This window comes from Palaemon carinicauda, chromosome 16, assembly GCF_036898095.1.
Source record: "Palaemon carinicauda isolate YSFRI2023 chromosome 16, ASM3689809v2, whole genome shotgun sequence".
Taxonomy (NCBI): domain Eukaryota; kingdom Metazoa; phylum Arthropoda; class Malacostraca; order Decapoda; family Palaemonidae; genus Palaemon; species Palaemon carinicauda.
Window position 1 is genome coordinate 66,506,416 of NC_090740.1, and position 21,939 is coordinate 66,528,354.

The 21,939-nt window shown below is 42.2% G+C and overlaps 1 long non-coding RNA gene across 1 annotated transcript; it reads left to right on the top strand.

Annotated features, from left to right (window-relative positions):
• The first annotated feature begins 16,908 nt into the window (after window positions 1-16,908).
• LOC137655056 (uncharacterized) lies at window positions 16,909-21,515 on the top strand. The gene is made up of 3 exons (XR_011046793.1): window positions 16,909-17,014; window positions 19,334-19,542; window positions 20,237-21,515. It is a non-coding gene; the product is annotated as an uncharacterized lncRNA (long non-coding RNA).
• The last annotated feature ends 424 nt before the right edge of the window (window positions 21,516-21,939 follow it).

Sequence of the window (21,939 nt, forward strand, 5' to 3'; positions counted from 1 at the left end):
TGCTGGGGGACGATTGGATCTTACATTCGTCTCTAGCAACCTATGCAATAACTCCTCTTGGGACCTGCATCCTCTTTTAACGAGCGATCATTATGGCATTATTTTCTCTTTATGGTTAGAGAAGTTGCCTGACCCTCCTCCTCCCCCAAGGAGATGGAACCCTGACTTCGCAAAATGGGATATTTTTGAGCAGCACATGACAACATGGGCTGACAACTATTCTGTTGATCCTCCTGAGACTTGTGATATCATCCTACAAACCCTTAATGATCAACTAAATATGGCAGCCGCTATCTCTATGCCTAAGAGAAAGACCTATACTAATGATCATAAAGATGCCTGGTACTACAACCCCAGGATCAAAGCCATGAATAAGCGACTTAATCGCATCAGGAAACTGTTCAGAAGAAACAACACTGATGCTCTTCATCTGAACCTGACTAGAGTAGTTTCACACTCTGCTCAGGTTGCAGAGGAAGTAAAACAAGAAAAATGGTTTGACTGGTGCACCAAGGTTAATGCTTTTACCTCGTTAAAGAAAATCTGGAACTGGTTCAACAAAGTGTCCGGTAAGAGACCCAAATCAAGGGTCTCTCACCCAGATCCTCCTGCTGAAGCTCTCAAATTGGCGCAAGGGTTTGCAAACCGTACCAAGACAGATAACCTCTCTCTTGAGTCACAACAACGGCAAAGGGTCCTTTACCCTATCAGGATGAATATGGTTACCGCTGCTTGCAACATGGCTGATGACACTGACAGTCTGTATACCATGCATGAGCTTAATGAGGCACTTTATAAGACCAATGATAGCGCACCTGGCGCTGACCTCATTACTTATAGCATGCTTAAACACATGGGTAATTCAGCCAAGGAAAAATATCTCCTTCTCATAAATAAAACTCATACTGAGAGAGTGCGGCCCATCCTCTGGAGGCAACAAGACACTCATCCTATCCCTAAACCCAAAGAGGATAATGCCTACAGGCCCATAGCCCTTATCACATGCACTGAAAAAGTTGCAGAACGAATGGTCCTGAACCGACTGAAATGGAAGGTTGGAAACCTACACCATAGGCTGTATGCTTTCACTGAGGGTATTGGCACTCAGGAATGCATTACAGACCTTATGGCCACCATCAACGATTCCAAAGCCCTGATAGTCTTCCTTGATCTTGAGAAGGCTTTTGAGCTTGCAAGTGCACCTGCTATCCTCTTCTCTCTTGTTCGCAAAAGAGTTAGAGGTCATCTGTTGTCCTGGGTTCACAAGTACACTCAAGACAGGGAAGCAAGGGTCACTTTTCAAGGCGCTACATCTCCTTTCCTCCCTCTGGAAAATGGTACTCCACAGGGGGGAATCCTCAGCCCTTTCCTATTTAATGTTCTCATTGAGAATCTCTTGGTAATTGAACTTCCATGGGGAATTGAGATGTTCATCTATGCAGATGATATCTGCATAGTATGTCCATCTCGTGTCCCTGATAAACTTCGAAAAATGCAAAGAGCTCTTAATGCCATTTCTCATGAATGTAAAGAATTAGGTTTAAAAATCAACTCCCATAAAACTAAGGCAATGGCCATCAAATACAGTTTCCCTCCCTTCCCTCTTTATTTGGATAACAACCCCATAGAGTGGGTCCCAAATTTCATTTACTTAGGTGTCAATATTAACTGTCATTTGCAACCCCATAATCAAGGTAAATTACTTAGACAAAAGGTAAATACTCGATTTTCTGCGATGAAAAGAATCACATCTTTAGCTAAAGGAGCCTCTTACCATTTATTGAAAAGATTCTATGTGCAAGCTGTACTATCATTGGTTGAATATGCCGCCCCAGTTCTCACTTCAATTCCTGCTATCCTTCTTTCATCACTTGAAGTGATTCAAAATAATGCCATGCGTTTGATTACAGGTGCCCCCATGTGGACTAGACTTCATCTTCTTAGGCAAGAAACCAACTTATTATCTCTTGCAGATAGAATCAATATCCGTATTGTCTGTATAATAACAAAAACTCTTAAAACCAACAGGAATTCCCCTCTTAAAACCAAAATTAAACCGCTTTTAAATTTGCATGAAGACCTTGAACCCCCTAATCATTATATTGGAAGTCTTATTAAAATAACTAGAAATTTAAATATTCAGAAGACAATTTCGGACATTAAACATGATAGATTTAATCATCATTACACCCCTCCAGCTCCCTGGATTCCCGATCCAATTAAGGCCAGCTTCACTGTCCTTCCAGCCTTTAAAGCCTTATGCTCCCCTCAAATTATGAGAGATGCCGCTTTAGAATCAATTAATAGTACTAGCTCTACAAATGTTTATTTTACTGATGGCTCCGTTGACAGGAATATACCTGCAGCTGGTTCAGCCGTGTATTCCAGCACTTTTACTGGTAGCTGGAGACTCTCTGATACTGCCTCTATACTTCAGGCTGAGCTCTTTGCTATTGCAAAAGCCCTGGAAGACTCTCTTTATAAATTTGGTAATACCACAGTACACACCGACTCTAGAGGTGCAATTCAAACAATCTTAAACCGTAAAAATAAAGATAACGTAATCCTTAACTCCAGTATTAAAGCTGTTGCTGCTACCCATGCCCAGAGGAACAGAGAAATTACCCTTAATTGGATCCCCAGTCACATTGGTATTCGTGGAAACGATGAGGCAGACAGACTTGCTAACAGTGCTCTAAGGTGTACCACAATAAGCACAACGTTCCAGCCTACTCTCAAACAAATTAAAAAGAAAATATCAGATTATTGTCACTTTCAGAAAAAATGTATCATTCAACAAACACTACTAGAAGGTTCTCTTTCTGCTGCGTGGTATACTGAAGTCACTAATTTATCCCCCCATGATCTAACTAAATCTGCAAAAAGAGGAATCTCTGTCATCATCCACAGATTAAGGCTTGGTTACCGCTGCTGCTGGGAAATCATCGACATCCAAGATCGTCCCTGTAATTATTGTAATCTACCCACAGGAGCTGAACCTTTGTCTCATTACCTTCTTTTTTGCAGAGAAACCTCACCCCTCCGTCAATCCATCACATTACCCCCTCCTTACACAGCTGAACAAGTCACTAAACACATATTAGAAAATACACATACTCTCTCGGGATTCCTTTGCTCTTATCCTCCTCCCAGATAAAATATATTAATGTAATAACACTTGAATTTTAGCTAAAACCCTATTCCTTTAAAATAAATACTTGTTTTGCCATTAATAATTAACCAAGTCCCAACATAGGCCTAATAAAATCACTTAAACACAAACACAAACCTAGGCCTATTTTAACTCTAAGGGGTTTACAACTGAAATTTCACTTACTCGCTCATACACTCATACTCATTAAGCCTACCCACTTATCCTAATCCTATCCTTTTTCCTCTCCTGTGCTCAAAACAGTTTTTAATCAATAAATAACAATGTTAAAAAACTAAAAAACAAAACCAAAATCCCTCCAAATATTACATCCACAAATCCAAAAATCATTTATAGTCTGGGAACTCATCACTCACTGTCAGAATCAATACAAATTATTGTTTTACAAATCCTAACCCCTATCCAAATAGGATAGCAATCCTACAGGCCCTTCCCCTCCTTAAAACAGGTACACACCAACAGTCTACAAACGTGCAAAGTCACAGAATCATGTCAAGTAAGCAAACGCTTTACATGTAGGATCTCATCTTCTTGATCCCTCTGCTCACTGCACACACATATCCTTCCTATCCTGCAAAGTCACAGAATCATGTCAAGTAAGCAAACGCTTTACATGTAGGATCTCATCTTCTTGATCCCTCTGCTCACTGCACTACAATATCCTTCCCAACCTTACCTAAATATCCAAAATCGGGTGCCACCTTAGCCCTTCTACAAACTAAAAACAAACCCTGATATCATTGGAAGTGTAACATTCCTATCTCTTATTCCTATTTTCAGAACCTATCCCCTATCCTTCAGGGATATTAATCCCATCCAATACAGATCCCTTTCCTACCAAAAGAACAATTACTCTTCTACAGTCTACAGGGAAAGCGCAAAGTCAAGCAATTATGGGATCGCATTTTCTAGATCCTTGCTTAACTATTACACATCAAAAACCTTCCTATCCTTAACCCAACCTATCCACACAGTGCCCTTATCCTATAAACGCAAACCCAGAGATCAAGTAAGTGCCACTTATATCGAGCGAATGATTTTAAAAAGTCTTTCACTCGATATATTTTAATAATTTCCATTTTATTCTTTATGTATAAATCCTTTCCTCTCTATCCTAAAACCCTTTTCGTTTCGCTATCCCACTGTATTCCTTTTGTGATGACAAGTATATCAATAAAAGTTATTGGTATATAAGTCTATGCAAAATCTATGCAGATGACAAGCGAAACGAAAACTCATTGCTTTACGTGTGTGTCTCGTCCGCTATCCCCTTCCCCTATCCCCCTCCTACATCCTCCCCCCATCCCTCTAAACCCTACCTCCTCCCCCCCACCGATGACGTAATGTCATTCGGCTACATCCTCCCCTCCTCGCATTCTTGGCTTCTCGCCAAGCAACTATTTAATGAGTCACGTAACTCCCCGTCTCACCCTCTCCCTCCCCCTCCCCCTCCACCCTTCGTGGTCTCACCCTCTCCCTCCCCCTCCCCCTCCACCCGCCCTTCGTCGCCTCAAAACCTGTTTCTGCCACACCTTGTAGCTCGACTTACACAGCTCCCTCATTTCTACGATTCATTCCTATTTATTTTATTCTTCAAATCCCTCTCTCTCTCTCTCTCTCTCTCTTTCTTTTCTTTCCCGAAATATAACGTAAATATTATTCTGTTTATAACTTAATCATTTCAACGGCGATTTCCTTTTTATAATTAATAGTTTGATTTGTACAAATATCGCCTTTTGACAATCAGCATAACATTATCCTCCCCGTACCCTCTCCCTCCCTCTCTCTCTCTCCCATTCACTCACTCGAGAATTAGCGTAAAATATTTTGCTGGTTTTTATTTTTGCTTTTCAATAAATGTCATTTTTGTTCCAGTTTTCGATGTTAAATATTTTGTCAATTAGTTAATAATTATCCCCTAGTCTACCTCTATAATGATTTCTATCTTTCCCCCTCCTTTCCCCCTTCTTTTCCCCCTTTTTCCCCCTCTTTCCCCCTCTAATTTCGCGATTTTAACGTAAAATTTTTGCTCTTACAGCCACTACGTAGTCTAAAAATAGATTGTCTTTCGATCTCCTTTGCACAAGTTATTCTGATTTTCCCTTCCCTCCTTCCCCTCCCTCTTGTCCCCCTCTCCTCCCTTTGATCTAACGTAAATGTAAGGTTTTTCTTTTATTTTATTTTATTTTTATATTCAGTTTAGTCGCCTATCGACAACAGTCATGAACATCCCCTCCCTTTCCCCCTCCCCCTCCCTTCCCCCTCCCTCTTTGCTATTACGTAATACCATTTTACTCTCGTACTCAGTGTGTGAGCTTTTCTCTGCTTTTACACAATCACTCGCTATTCCCTGTCGCCTCCCGACTCCCTCCCTCCCACACACCCTTCGCTCCCTCCCTCCCTTCTCCTCCCTCCCTTACTCTTCGCTCTACAACGTAATATCATCGCCATCTTTTGTTCTAGAACATTCCATTGTTCTCCCGCCTAATTTCCCTCGTGTTCACGGCGCAGCTCAATTCTTTCCCGCATAAATTGAACACATTTCCTTCGGTCTTAGATATTTCTATGATTGAACACATCTCTCTCTAGACACAATCTTCCTTTCTATTTATAATTAAGCAACCAATCTTTTTCTAATTTTATTCGCCAACTCTATCTTTAATTATAAACTCTTTTACTATTAAATTCCTTCTAACTTTTTGCTAGTACCCTCCCCCTTGACTAGCACTCCATCTCTAGACCTATGCCTATTCCTTAAGCTTTCTCTTGGGATAATTTAAGCCCTTCTTCTGTCTCTAACTTTATTGCTTTTTTCTCCTTCCCATGACCTTCTACTCTCTTGGGACTTCCTGCTATAACACTTTTTCTTTTACTAGATAGACTAGGTCTATCAAAATTTCCTTTATTAGGGATAGTGTATGCCCTTTTTTCTGCCTCTGACTACATTACTTTTCTCTCCTTCCCACGACCTATTGCTTCCCTGGGACTTTCTGCTATAACACTTTCTCTCTCACTTGATAGACTCTGTCTATCACAAATTTTCCTTTTCGTGGACCTAAAAAGGAGCCTCCCTACCGGGGGTCTTTTCTCCGTTGTCATGCCTGTCAATCTCTCCCTTTTTCCCTTGTTACTTTGATTAGTAGTAGCTAGAGGGACCTGTCCCTCATTCAGTTATACGGGCCTTAATTTGGAATCTGCTTGCAGTTTCCAGCCTGTGGGATGTTGGGTGAATCGCCTTTGCCCCCACCTAGGAACAACCAAAATCCTAGGCTGCTGAATGAGGATAAGCAGTTCAGTCGAAACTACTACTACCTTTTGGCCTTACATTAATTAGCTTCGGCTATCTAAATCTAACGTAGATTAAACCATTAAACTTTAAAGTAATAAACTCACTTTTTAATTGAATCCCTTTTCTCTAACATCAATTACTCTTACCCTATTCAAGTTACAAGTTCTCTTATACACATATAACACTCTACAATTCAAACTACATTCTTTTCTGGGCTGCCCACAGGCAAGAGCCCGGGTCTTACACAAGGTAAGGCAATCTATACAGACAGACAGACAGACAGCTGTTGCTCTCCGCAACCGGCACAGTGCCACTCACTTGGCGCCTGCCCGCCATGGGAAAACATATCTTACTGCAGGTACTCCATCATCCCCCCCCCGAGATTAATACATGGGTATACATGGAGAGGCAATGATAAAAAATAATGCATGGATATACATGGATTAAATTGGGTGCATGTGCAAGAATAAGAAGACAGGTACATAGCTGTCAGGAATGCAAAATACAATGTGCGGGTAATACATGTTCATAGAATAATATGAAAAGCAAAAGCAATAAAAGACAGAAAGAAAAAAAAATGTATGCAGGTGCCGCTGTAATGTACGATGATCACATGTAGTCATCCATCCACGCAGGCCTTCTAGTGCACCGTGATGGGCGTGGCTTCCGTGCTGCATGTGAGCTGGGCGTGGGGTGACTGCCTGGTAGCTGCTCGGGCGTGGGCGTGGCTGGATGCGTAGCGGGTGTGGCCTGCCTAGGCTGGGGCCCCGATGATGTGAGACGCAGGTGCTTCCTGTTGCGGAGGGAGAGGCGCCCGCTGCCGTCTAGCTTGACTAGGTACTGTCGGTATGGGAGCGTTTCCGCTACGGTACCGGTGCGGTCCCACAGCTTAGTGGCCTGATTTTGCACTCGTACTTGGGATCCCGGGTTGATGGCTGGAAGCTTTCTGGACGGTCCAGTCCTGGTGAGGGCAGCACCACTGTCGGCCATCTGACGTTCTCTCTGCCGTAAGGTTGCCCCCCAGTGTTTGTCTACCGTGAGGTGCCAGCGAGCCGTGGGTACGCCATCTCGGAGCTGCCTGCCCGCTGCCATCTGAGCGGGTGACCTGTTTATTCCGCGGAGGGGGGTGTTGAGGTACTGCAGGATAGCCATAGAGGACTTGTCCGTGTCGAGGGTGCCGCTGCTGCCCGTGTTCGCCATTATTATCCGCTTCCCAATCTTGACTGCGGCCTCTGCCCTGCCATTGGACTGCAGGTACTAGGCGGATGACAGACGCACAGACACGCCCCATAACTTGAAGAATTCCCCCACTTCCTCACTTGCCAGATTGGTGCCACCGTCCGTGGAAATTTGCTCCGGGGCCCCCCATCTGGCGAAGTAGCGACGTAGCTGAGTCTTGATGTGGGAGGAGGAGGTTCCGTGGGGGAAGTGGGCGAGCTCCAGCCACCCTGTGAGCCTGTCTGCGTAGGCCATGTACGAGTGTCCGTCGTGCTGAAACATATCTGCAACCGTCATCTGGAAGGGGTACTCTGGGGGCGGCGTGATAATGAGTTCCTCCGCGGCCTGAGATGGTGCGTGTACATCGCATTCTTCACACGAGGATCGGTGATACTGCAGGTCCCCCTCGAGTCCAGGCCAGTATACCGTCTGGCGCGCTCGTCGTTGCATCGAGTCCAGGCCTTGGTGCCCCGCGTGTAGGTTGGCAGCCACCTGCTGACGGAGAGGCTCCGGGATAACTAGGCGAACGTTGCCCTGTTCGAACGTATATGTCACCAAGTCTTGGATAACGGCCAGCCTCTCCCTGACACTGTAAAAGGGCCGAAGGCACGCAATTTCCTGGGACTTCCTATCGGCCCAGTCCCCGGCCAGGACTCTGGCTGTGAGCAGCTGGTACACGGGGTCGATGGTGGCGGCGTGCCTAACTCTCGCCTCGTCCACGACACAGCTGTCGTGCTCCACTGCTGCCACGACGGCGGCCGCCACGGTGTCGGTGAGGTCTTCGTCGAGGTCCATGTCGTAGGCGCTGGGATCGGCCTTTAAGGCGGGGTATCGGGACAGGAAGTCCGCCGCGCTGTTACGCTTCCCTGGCAGGTACTTGACCCTGAATCGGTACTGCAGAGTTCTCTCCTTCAGCCTGAAAAGGCGGGGGTTCGAGATTTCCGTGAGGGCACGATCCCCCAGTAACTTGGTTAACGGGCGGTGGTCCGTCACAACGGTGAGGTTGGGGCACCCCAGCAAGAACAGCCTCGCCTTCTGGAGACACCAGGCTACGGCAAGGGCCTCCCCTTCCACGGCAGCGTAGCCAGCTTCAGCGGCGGTGAGATGGCGGCTGCCGCATAGTGCCAGGCGCCACCCACCCGTGCAGCAAAAGGGTGTATTGGCGGAGCTGCATGAGCAGTACTGTTGAAGGATGACGAACCCTATGCCTTCTTTACTCCAGTCGGTGATCGCTGCTGTGGGGCGGCTCCTGTCGTAGTAGGCCAGTCCGTCCTTTGCTAGTTGGCATATCATATCTTGGGCGTGATGAAATTTGGTGCGGAGTGCCTCGTCCCAGTACACTGCCTTCCCCGTTGGTTTTTTGAGGAGCTCCCTGAACGGGTTCATGATAGGGGCTGTTGCGAGAAATGGCGCCAGCTGGTTGACAAATCCGTACCAAGCCCTTATGTCGGTGATAGAGGGCTGACGTGGCATCGGGAAGTTCTTGATGGCCGCCAAACGTTCCTCTGTTGGCTTGTAGGCCTCCCAGCCCAGGTTGAAGCCCACGAAGTCTACTTCCCTTCTGGCGAATTGGAATTTCTCCGGCTTAAGCGTGATACCCTTGGCTGCGCATGTTTCGAGGAAGTCGTAGGCATGCCAGAAGGCCCCTTCGATGTTGTCGTCGTAGAGTAAGGTGTCGTCCACGCACTTGTATTTCCTCTGGATATCCTGGATGGCGTCGTCAAACCGTTTGGTATACGCATCGCCAGCGGAGCAGTGCCCCATGGGTGTACGACGGTAACGAAACCTTCCCCAGGGGGTAATAAATGTGGTTAGATCGCGGCTTTCTTCGTCTAACTCCACCTGGTGGTATCCCCAGTACGCGTCCGCCACGGTCTTGAACGTGTGCTTAGGAACCCCGGACACCATGTCGAATGGGGCAGGGGTGTGATGTGTCTCCCGTAGGCAAGATGCGTTGAGGCGCTGATAGTCGACTGTACGGCGTGGCTGTCCTGATTTCTTGGCGACGACCACCATACGGGCGCACGATTCGGTTGGCTGCCCAGCGGGTACCGGTTCTATAACGCCACGGGCGGCATCTTCTTCGAGCTGGGCCTTCACTTCTTCTTCCCAGTGTTTCGGCACTGATGCTGGGGTATGGCATGCGTAAGGCGTAGTTCCTGGGAGCAGGTGGATACGGTGCGGTTTCCCCTGCATCACTGGTAGTGGTTTCCTGGCTGTGTTGAAAGTCGTCGTAGCGAAATGTTGTAGGAGCCAGGCTTCCAACCTGGCCGCATGTTCCTCCTGGGGTGGCATGGGCACCTCGGCAGGTCGGGGTGGTACCTGGGCGGCCCGCCTGGCTGTGCCATCGAACAGGCTCACGTGTGCCACCGCGGGGGAGGGACAGGGGAATTCCTTGGGTATCAGCGTTAAATCCTTGCAAGCGTTCAACGACAGAAAGAGGTGCTTTGCCGACTGCACGAAGTACACGTCCTGCTCCGTGGTGCGACCTTGCAGGGTGACGTGGCACACGGCAGATCCAAGGCACTTCAGGGGAAGGTTTGCCACATCCCGCAAACCGGCCCGGGGTGTGAGAGCTGCTGGGCGGACTTGGAGGTGCGATAGCAAGGAGGGCCCGGCCACACATACCTGTGCCCCAATGTCCGCCACGGCGGTGACTGGCACTCGCACTCCCGTATCGTTGTGCACGACTGTCACCTCCACTACTGGGTGGCGGGCAAGGTTGGCGCCTGCAACAAGCACAGCACTAGACGTAGCACTAGACACATCCGTCGGGGATCCTGCCGATTTTGCCTGTGACTTCCTGCAGCATCTGTGATAGTGGCCCTGCTTGTGGCACCCGTTGCATAAGACGGATTTAGCGGGGCATGAAGCTCTACCAGGGGCATGGCGCCCACCGCAGTTCCCGCAGGAAGGGGGTGGGGGACCCCTGCCTGTGCCAGCGACGGTTGCACTTGGATGATCTGCCTCAGGTGTTTCGCTGCCAGCTGCACAAGCAGATTCCCTCCAGTTGCATTGGCGAGCAGCGGCGTCGACGCGGGCCGCCTCATATGCACAGCACTTGGCCTTAAGGGCACTAACACTATTGATATCATTGCTACACTGGTATACATGGCGGCGCATAGCCTCATCGCTTAGGCCCACCATTAACTTGGGTAATAACATATATTCAGCCAGATTGCACTGACACTGAGGGCACTGGAAATTGCAATCGGTGGCCTTCTGAGAACACTTTAAAAAATAATCACTGACACTTTCTCCTGGGCCTTGTACCGCGTTAAAAAACTCCGACCATAATACGGCACGATTTGTAGAACGCAACACAATATCGCGAATAAAGTCCATGGCTTCCGTAGCGGTGAGGTTGCCCCATTCCTGTGACGTGAATCTGGCATCTAGTGCCCGTTGCAGAGGGGGTGTGCAGTATAGCCTGATGTGGTGGACGACCTCGTGGGGCGGTAGTCTGCACAGTTCGATCCAGCATTCCATCGACCTCCTCCAGGACCTGAATGCAGCGGGCTTCAGCTCAATTTCGCACTTCTCCGGGGCTGCAGACGCGGGGACACGAGGTGCAGGGGTAGCATGTGTCGCAAGCCGGTCACGGAGAGCGTTGATCATATGTTGCTGTGCCGCCATGGCTTGCCTGGCTTCTTGCAGGGCAGGGACAAGTCCACGGGGGACGACAGGGCGTGCGGCCCTTGGGGTGGACTGCATTGAGCGGCGCTGGAAGGGCATGGTGAGGGTCGCGTTTGTCCTTGATAATCACTGCGCCATATTAGATGTCAAGATAGGACAAGAGATACACGATGCTGGAGACATGTAGTTTAATGCGTCCTCAGATACAGACTGATGCTGTTGCTCTCCGCAACCGGCACAGTGCCACTCACTTGGCGCCTGCCCGCCATGGGAAAACATATCTTACTGCAGGTACTCCATCAAATACTATCACCGATCAAAATGGCCTAAAAGACGTGCGTTTATACACTAATTCGTTTATGTCCTACATGAAATTCAATTTGTTTATTTATATTCTAAATTCTTATTTACATCCACCGCACAACGAAACCGGTTTCGTAAGCTAAAATTTCAATCTAAAGTTCGGGAAAACAATCGATTACTTGAATATTTCAATAATTACAACACTGACTGCATCGGTGACCTTTTCGTTGGTATTGGTAATGTTCATCATGGTTGATAAGGTTGGAAATCTGTTGCAAATGAAATGTAAAATGAACTAAAATTGATCAATCTGACGAGAGTACAATATGCTAAGTGACGTGCTGGTTTTCTTTTATATAACGTACCCAAGTCCCATCCACGTCCCACGGGTTTAATGTTGCACTTTGCCCACCTGCCGTGACGCAATAAACAGGGTGTGATGAAGGTCTTATCTGCCCCAACATTCCTGAAAGTGAAGTCAAAGGTACAGGTTTAATATTCTAAACGTTTAGGATAATGTCAAATTCCCATTGTAAAATGGGCTCGCATGCACACCTGCAAGAGTTTTAAAATTGAATGACAGGTGTTAATATTACTGATACCTTGATTTCTCCACTCAAAACCATGTTATCTATTCCTTGGTCAGTAGCCGTGACGTAGTTTCATTGTTATTACATTACTGAACTGCCGGCTGCCTCAAATCCCGTACAGTTTCCCACAGATAACACCGAAGAATTCGCCGCAGTATGAACAGAATAACACCACAGGACCAAACGTACACAATCGGAAGGTCAAGCAGCTTTATATATGTCGTTAACCTACTAAAGTAAAATACTTGAGCAGCTTGTTCGGGCGTCAAAAAGTAAGCTATACCGCTTATCTGAAATAGCGTGTTATCTGTATATTACCTTACCCCACAAGATAATTGATAATAAGGTAAATTCCAGCATAATCTAGGCAACATCTAAGTTCAGATTTTCAAAGTCTTGTGTCGAACGTCTTTCTAACTCCTTAAGAAACAGAGCTAATGAACATTATCGTAAGCAGAAGAAGGAGTCGTTCAATAACAATGATCACGTGACTTCTGATGTGACATCACGTGATTATCCGAACCATCATAGCAATAATCTAAGACTATGGTTTTAAAATTTGGGGTCGAACGTCTTTGTAGCTCATATCATTTGGGGGCCGATATACAAGCGTTCCCGCTGGTATACCATTTCAAACCTATGTCACGTGACCTTACCCCACGTGACCATCTAAATGCGTCCGCAATTAGCCTAGGCCACAATTTAAGTTCAGACCTACAAAACCTGGGGTCAAATGTCTTTCTAGCTGATGCAGAGGCTGAAAAACAAGCATTGCCGTTATAGTACCTTTTGAAAACTCATGTCACGTGACCCTACCCCACGTGACCACCTGGTCACATCCGCACATAGCCTAAGCCACCCTTTATAAGTTTATCTTCAAAACCTGGGGTCGAACATCTTTTTAGCTTATTCAGAAGCTGAGAAATAAGCTCCCCCGTTTTTGCTTTTGAAGCGTCTATCTCTATATCTACCTATCTATCTATATATAGAACACATGAATGTTTATGCAAAATATGCCATATTTTGGCATATCTTTGACGTGATATCTCTTGACCCTTAAAAGATAGGGACTTGAAACTTTCAGGATCGCCTAGAAATAATAAGAAAAGGCAAATCCTAAAGTTTCAAGCTTCTTCTTTGTCGGGAAAGTACTTTCCTAAAAACCCGTATTTTCGCGTTTTGGTAATCGTATATAACAGCGTGGGCCCCATTTTTGCGTGTTTTGCATGCAATACTCAATATCTCAAAAACCTTTTGAGCTAGAGACTTGAAACTTTCAGGTTCACCTAAGTGTTATTAGAAGACAATAATAGCCAAATTTCATGCCCAAATTCCATCGGGAAGGTGGTTTTTGCTTCCTGGTATTTCCTGTCTTATCTTATCATGTTGAACACCACGTACACTCATGCGATAACACTACATACAATCATGCATACAATGAACTTAGGATCCATAATTGCGGGTTTTATCCATCCCCCTTGCTTTTATTTTAAGGGAGTGAGAGAGAGAGAGAGAGAGAGAGAGAGAGAGAGAGAGAGAGAGAGAGAGAGAGAGAGAGAGAGAGAGAGGGCGTTGTTTTGTCCCCGGTCGCGCTTGCCAGCGCTGTGATATATATATATATATATATATATATATATATATATATATATATATATATATATATATATATATATATATATATATATATACTGTATATTATTTTCTAAAATACTATGTATCATATCTTCTGTCAAATGACAGCAAAAATAAAATTTTTCTTCCTTGAATATTGATACTCAATTTATAATACCCTTTACCAAATCAATGTAAATTATGCTGAATTTCAGACTACCAATACTCTCGTTATAATTACGATTATTATAAGCATATTTTATTAAAATATTTATTTCGATTTAATTCGAGCTTTAAATTGTTAATACTCTTTCCAGCTAATCTAAAAACGATTATACTAAAATCACATTTCAACATCCTTCCACTATCGAATTTAGTAAACAAGATAATGTTAGTTTTGTGTTTTCGCATCTCTCGATGAATATTTCTATTTCTCGAACAATGTTTTGTTCTTTTTTCACTAACACCGCTTCCTCCATCCTCTGAATAAACTTTCTATTTGGTAGGAAGCTTTTGTGGATTTCCAAATGCAAGTATTCTATCGCCATCCACAGACTCTTTCCTATAAGTTCAACCTCTTGTTCGTAGAGTCTTTGCCCTTCTCGTTGGAGTTGTCTCGCCATCAAAGTCATTTCTCGATGCATCTTCTCCACCGAACCCATAATTTCAGCCATTCTCTGACTTACAGTTTTACCATGGAATTCACCTTGTTCGTTGACATCCATATCTTGTGGATAAATCACCTCATCTATCTCCATTTCAGAAACAGGACAAATTCTTTCCATTTTATGTAAGCAATATCCAGGTCCATCTAGCTGTTTTTCACCCTATTATAGTTTATACTTTTGTAAATCAATACCTTACACTCATTAGATATTCTATAACGTCTTTGGGTTCTAGCGTCTTCAATAGTTAAAATTCCTGATTTTTTTTTTAAAGTTTTGTGAAAAAGTTGTAGCTGGTCCATCTAATCCCATTTTAAAATTTCATCTCACGTAATTGCATCACAATGTTTTTCGAAAAAAGTAAAAATTTTGTTTTTCTCAAAATGTACGTAAAATCCCGTAGAGTTGGGTTCCTATGAATTTTCAAATTTCGTAGGCTGTTTTATTGATATACGCAAATATTTTAGTAAAATTCATTAAATGCACAGATCAGTCTCTTCTTTGGTAATATGGGGAAAGTCAAGATAAAAGACACTAGTCAGGGATCTGACAGTGAAGCTCGTAGGCAAACAGTATGGAGTATCCTATAGGATAACTCCTGCTTCATTCACAAACTAACCAAATCAAATAACATCTATTTGGCTGTAGCTGAGGAAGAACTAAGGAAGCATTCCTTAGTAAGAACTTTGAAGTAATAGACTCCCCACATCTTAATGTTTCACGAACCTTGGTCATAACACAGGCTAATAGTATAATATATAACCTCTCAGAAGTGGAATTGAAAAATGAAATTGAGCAGAGAAATTAGGTTAAAGTTACCCAAATCATCAAATTGCCATCAACCAAGACAACTTTCAAATTTCAATTGGAAACAATTCAAAGGGTAAGAGACAGCCTTACCAAAGGACTACTCATTTCAAGTCAATCATTCCCCCCTAAATACTTTGCTCAGGACGTGTTTGTCTCTATCTCAATGCATGAGATGTTACAAATACGATCACACAAAAAAAGGACTGCCCTCAACCTTCCACCTACAATATATGTTCACTATGCGCCTCAGTAGAGCACTATTGGACAGAATGTAATAATCAACAAAACCTTAAGTGCATCACATGCAATGGAGCCCTACTAGAAAAACTATGGTCAAAGATCAAGCAAAGGTTCTTAGAAACCAGCAATCTCATATCATTCCAAACAAGTCCTTTGCACAAACCTCAGCCCCTATCACCTCAAACACCTCTTCTCAACCTATGTTTAGCAGCATTACGCTTCAACAGCAAACAATAATGAATACGGCACTGATCATGGCAAATCTTAGCGAAGCAGTTGAACCAGGGACTTTAAAAAATATTATATTTCATATCTTCTGTCAAATGACAGCAAAAATTAAAATTTTTCCTTTAATATATGTACTCAATTTATAATACCTTTTAGCATATCAGTGTTTATTAAGTGTAATTTTAGACGACCAATCCTTTAGTTATAATTACGATTAATATAATCATATTCTATTAAAATATTTATTTCGATTTAATTCGAGCTTTAAATTGTTAATATTCTTTCCAGCTAATCTAAAAACGATTATACTAAAATCGCATTTCAACATCCTTCCACTTTCGAATTTAGTAAACAAGATAATGTTAGTTTTGTGTTTTCCCATCTCTCGATGAATATTTCTATTTCTCGAACAATGTTTTGCTCTTTTCTCACTAACACCGCTTCATCCTTTCTCTGAATAAACTCTCTATTTGGTAGGAAGCTTTTGTGGATTTCCAAATGCAAGTATTCCATCTCCATCCACAGACTCTTTTCTATAAGCTCAACCTCTTGTTCGTAGAGTCTTTGCCCTTCTCGTTGGAGTTGTCTCGCCATCAAAGTCATTTCTCGATGCATCTTCTCCACCGAACCCATAATTTCAGCCATTCTCTGACCTACAGTTTTACCATGGAATTCACTTTGTTCGTCGACATCCATACTTTGCAAATAAATCTCATCTATCTCCATTTCCGTAACAGGGGAAAGGCTTTCTATTCTGTCTATATCTATGGCAAACTGATTTAAAGTTTTATCATGGAATTCACTTTGTTCGTCGACATCCATATCTTGTGGATAAATCTCCTCATCTATTTCCATTTCGGTAACAGTGGAAACGATTTCTATTCTTTGTATATCCATGTTCAGCAAGCTATTTTTCACTCTATTATAGTTTAAATTTTTGTAAATCAATACTTTATACTCTTTAGATATTCTAACCTTAATATTCTAAACAGTTAGGAGATTTTATAACCCTTATCTATTGCTATTATTCTCTCCCCGTGGACTTAGGCAGTAGTATTCTCGATGAACGAAATCTAATCTTCGCTCACCACGATTGCTTATCTTTGAAATGTTCTGGGACCTATATAGCTTACACTCTACGCAAGGCCAATACTTTATACTCATTAGACTAGTTCATGTGACAAAAGTGCAGTCTGCGTTAGCCATATCAGTGTTGAAGAAATTCTTCTCTATTAAAGTTTCTCACCGCTAGGTATTTTTGCCATTTTTTCTATCACCATTCTCACATGATGGACATAGTAATACAGTATAACACTTAAAAAAAAACAGTAATTTTAGACGGAAATTCTCCGTAAACATATACTGTTTTTAACCGTATTTCAGTAGAAGACGTACGACCGTATTTTTACCTTACTTTGTTATTATGTTTTGCTGTTTGATGTCCGTAATATCACTCATTTGCGTCAATATATCCGATTTTTAAAACGGTAAAAATCCTGGAATAAATTTTGCCAGGCATTTACAGCTTATTTAATGCAAATTTCTAACAGTGTAGACTTCTCGACCAAAAATCTTTGTTGATCATGATGCAAACTCAGAAGAACTTGGTCATATTTCGAGCTATTTTTGGAACTTCTCACGAGGTTACCTTAGAGCAACATGAGCAACGGTCGAGGCTCAAGAGGGGTGAGGTTGGAATCTACAGTAAACTCTGAAAAAGCTGTGTTGTTATTACGATTGAGATCCTGTCCAGGGTCGAAAAATAATGAGTTAGACCAGTCAGAACATATTTCGAGCAAGATTCACATTAACAATGTATACCACATAAAACTACATCCGAACACAACTTTACATATGAGACATACTATATACATAAAAGTAATAATCATACATGCATCAAATGAATAAAATGACTCTAATTATAGATTCTTCTTCGATCGTATCACCTCCGAGTTACATCTGATGTGCAGTCGCAGGAGTAGCCCCTGCTTCGTGAGCTATCAAAATTAGGGCAAATACATAAAAAAAAGTGCAACATCTTCGATGTTACACGACATGCATATCAGTAAAAAAAGTTGCACATCATCGTCACCCAACTCGTTATCATGACATGCAATATCACTGATAAGCAGACACGTTGAACATAATTCAATTGCAAGATTCGAGTCATTTGATAGTCCTGCACTGTTAGAAATTTCCCGTAAAAAGCGATAAAAAATTTGGAATAAATGTTGCCAGGTATTTACCGTTTTAAAAATGGATATATTAACGTAAAGGAGTGATATTACGGTCCCCAAGCCGTAAACGATAATAACAAAGTAAGGTACAATTACGGTGCATGTAGGCTGAAAGGTGTACCTCATGAGAATGCAATTTTCTGTGTCAGTCGGCAGTATGGACGGGCACATGGGACCACAATCACTTTTCATAAGGGGCGGGGCTATGTTTAAGTTCGGCCTCGTGAACTTACCCTATATGTATTGACTCTGATCACACCATTCTAGTGAGCTAAGGATGGGGGGTTTGTGGTACCTATAGGTCTACTTGCTTAGTCATCAGCAGCCATTGCCTGGCTCTCTCTGACCCTAGCTTAGGTGAAGAGGGGTCTTTGCCGGTGATCATATGTATATTTGGTCAGTCTCTAGGGCGTTATCCTACTATGGTATTGTCACTGTCCCTTGCCTCTGCCATTCAAGAGCGACCTTTAAACGCCATATTTTATATTCCGGTATCCATTCTAGTATTTTTTAGAAATTCATTCTTAATATCGAGGTATGATCAGTGAAATTTTAATTTGTTCAACATATGTCACAGACTATGGAAAAAAAAGTAGTGCTTAAAGCAATTTTAACATCTTTAATAAAGCTCTGGGCAAGTAGTGGGTTGACGTTTTCTCATAGTTCTTTAATGAGCTAATCATGTTAGGGCTATTAAACGTAATTGTTGATGGCATAGACCGGTTCTATAACGACTTTGTAAGTGAATTTTACTTCAATATTACAACTTTCCTGTTCTTGTTTTTAAATGCTTAAAGGGCGCTCGTGAATGGCAGAGGCAAGAGACAGCGACATTACCCTATCAAGCAGGACAATGCCCTAGAGACTGGCCATATATACATATGATCAGCGTCCAAGCCCACTCTCCACCCAAGTTAGGGCCAAGGAGTGCCAGGCTATGGCTGCTGATGTCTCAGCAGATAGAGATATAGGCTCTCCTAAACACCCCATCCTTAGCTCACAAGAATGGGGAGGTTGCAGGGACCTAAGGAACTAATTAGTTTGAGCGGGGTTCGAACCCCAGTCTGGCATTCACCAGTCAGGGACGTCACCAGGGATGTTAATATCTTTTCCACTTAATAACAAACAGATTTTTTCACTTTTAAATATACATCGCGGAGATTAAATACGTAAGACATAGAGATGATAGTTAAGATAAAAATCACCAAATGTCCAACCCTTACAAATGAAAGGAGTGATTTGGTGTTCGCAGGACAATTTCTTTCTGGAAGACCACATCCTGAATAAAGTAACAATACATTATCATTTACTGTCATCCTACATTACCTCAACAGATTCGTGATAAGTGGGATGCTGTTGTTCGCCATCTCAAGGAGAAAGTTCGATCTGGGAATAGGCCCAAAGAAGCCTTGGCTTCGTCACAGAATGGAACTGGGCCTCCCGAGACCTCGTCTAGCATCTCTTACGAAAAAAGAACAAAAAGTACCGAGGCCTCTTTAGGTTCCCTTCAACCCGGATCCTCTTTGGAGAATTTTGAACATAGGTAAATATTTTTCTACCTCAGTGAAAAATGAATTTGGTTCTCAATTTTAATGCCTGAAAGCATTTTGTGAAAAATACCTGCAATAGCCTCTGTATATCATGCATGCACATGATAGCCTTATTTTGTAGCAGGATAAAGTCACTTAAGGCTTTATAGTTTATATATGAAAAATCTATTTTAATGTTGTTACTGTTCTTAAAACTTTTATTTTGATCATTGCTTCTCTTGTAGCTTATTTATTTCCTTATTTTCTTTCCTCACTGAGCTATTTTCCCTGTTGGAGCCCTTGGGCGTGTAGTATCCTGCTTTTTTAGCTAGGGTTGTAGCTTAGTAAGTAATAATGATAATAATAATAATAATAATAATAATAATAATAATAATAATAATAATAATAATAATAATACCAGCTTATTCGTCTTATTTAGTTATTCCTGGATTAATACCCTTTAACTTTTAGTCTCTCACCATTTTCAATTTTAAGGTCCACTGACCGACGAATTTTCTAATAAATCACATTAATTCTAATTCTTGTCGAATTTCCATGAATGCTCTTGTTTTGTTTCCTAAAGTTTCTATATTTTTCAGAGATTATTCTGGCTAAAAACAAACATTACCTTTAACGAATTGTACAAAGGATTTAATTTGAGTCAGTAAGTTAATGCTTCTGAAAATACGCTGTTTTTCACCCAAACAGGAGCGTCTCTTCAGTATCAACGAATCCCACAAATGATGAAGAGCAACTTCAAAACATCGCTCCTTCAGATGTAGACACAAACGCTTCAAGGTCTGGAACAAGATCGTCTCAAGCACACCATTCTTCTGCACAGCCAGCTGAGGGTAGTTTTACAGATGGTAAGATAGTAAACACCAAGGAAGGCAGTGATATTATTATAACTGGAGGTGTTCAAGAGGAATCAAGCAATGAAAAGAACTTGAACATTCCAGATGTTTCAATTGACATTCATGATCACGAAGATGAAGACAACACCATCGGATTAGGCATCTGAGATGCAGAGGTCAGGTCAACTAATGATGGTTCAGAGATTGGAGGTGACATTGAATTGAAACCTTGTTAATTATACTAATTTAAAATAAGATAAATAGTTATAAAACTATCTTTATTACTCTATTTATGAGTCGCAAGTGACGACCGCATAGATTTTCAGGTTAACTGAGTTTACGGTACTGTTAAAAATTTGCATAAAAAATGGTAAAAATTCTGGAATAAATGTGGCCATGCATTTACCGTATTAAAAACGGATGTATCGACGTAAAAGAGTGATGTTACGGTCACTAACCCGTAAAATATAACAACAAAGTATGGTAAAATTACGGTCACTTGTATATTACTGAAATACAGCTGAGAACAGTATATTTTTACGGAGAATTTCCAATTAAAATTACGTTTTTTTCTAAGCAGTGTAATAGCACCATGAATTCCTTATGACTTGTACTGAATAACTCGTTGGGCATTATAACCAACGCTCACAAGAGTCTGGTGTCATGTATCTACCTATCTATCAGTCACTATCTACTGGGACTGCTGAAAGATCTATTTAAAGTGAAGGAAGCTGGAGTTAAAGTGTCTTCAATGGGAGATGCTGTAATAAGGGAAGCCAAATCTAGATTCCGGGAAGCCAGAACTCTTCATACATGGCTCAGCGGGTAGCACCATTGCGGCTTTGGTTGAGGTTCAGCTATATCAGCTTTATGTTTTACTGTTATCCAAATGTGTTATATAAGTTGGAATATGTTTAAGCAACGGTTTAAAGGTTTCTTTTGTGTTATATGAGTTAATTTGGGTCTAAACAGAGACTGTTTGAAGGTTCTTTTGTTTTACACTGAAAAGTAATTACTTTAGTGATCATTATATCTAAAATTATAAGAAGGAATCCAGTTGTTACTTGAAGTACTACAGTACTTTTTTTTTGTAAGAAAATTAAGATAATTTTTCTTTTTCATTGATTGTGAATAATTTCATGGTGACCTTAGATGAATTTGTTAATAAGCTATATTGCTATTCAGTTTTATTGATCTTTTGGTATGATATGAATAAGACTATTTAAAGATCCTATTGTCTCTATTTTCAAGGAAATTACAGATCTTATTGTTTTTATTTCCAAGGATATTTACAGATCCTACTGTGTTTATTTTGCAACTCTTCCCCTTACAATACATCTAAGCCTATTCAGACCAGCGAGGTGAATTTTTGTCTGTGGTACTTGATATAAAATTTGATCTATTTGTGAAATACCAACTGAGCAATTAGTGTCTATTACATTATAAAAGTGTAATTACCATTATGATGCATATTTTGTTTGGAGCTCTAACAATCGTTGACTGTAAATAATAGTACATGTATATGCACACATATATCTATATATATACTGTATATAT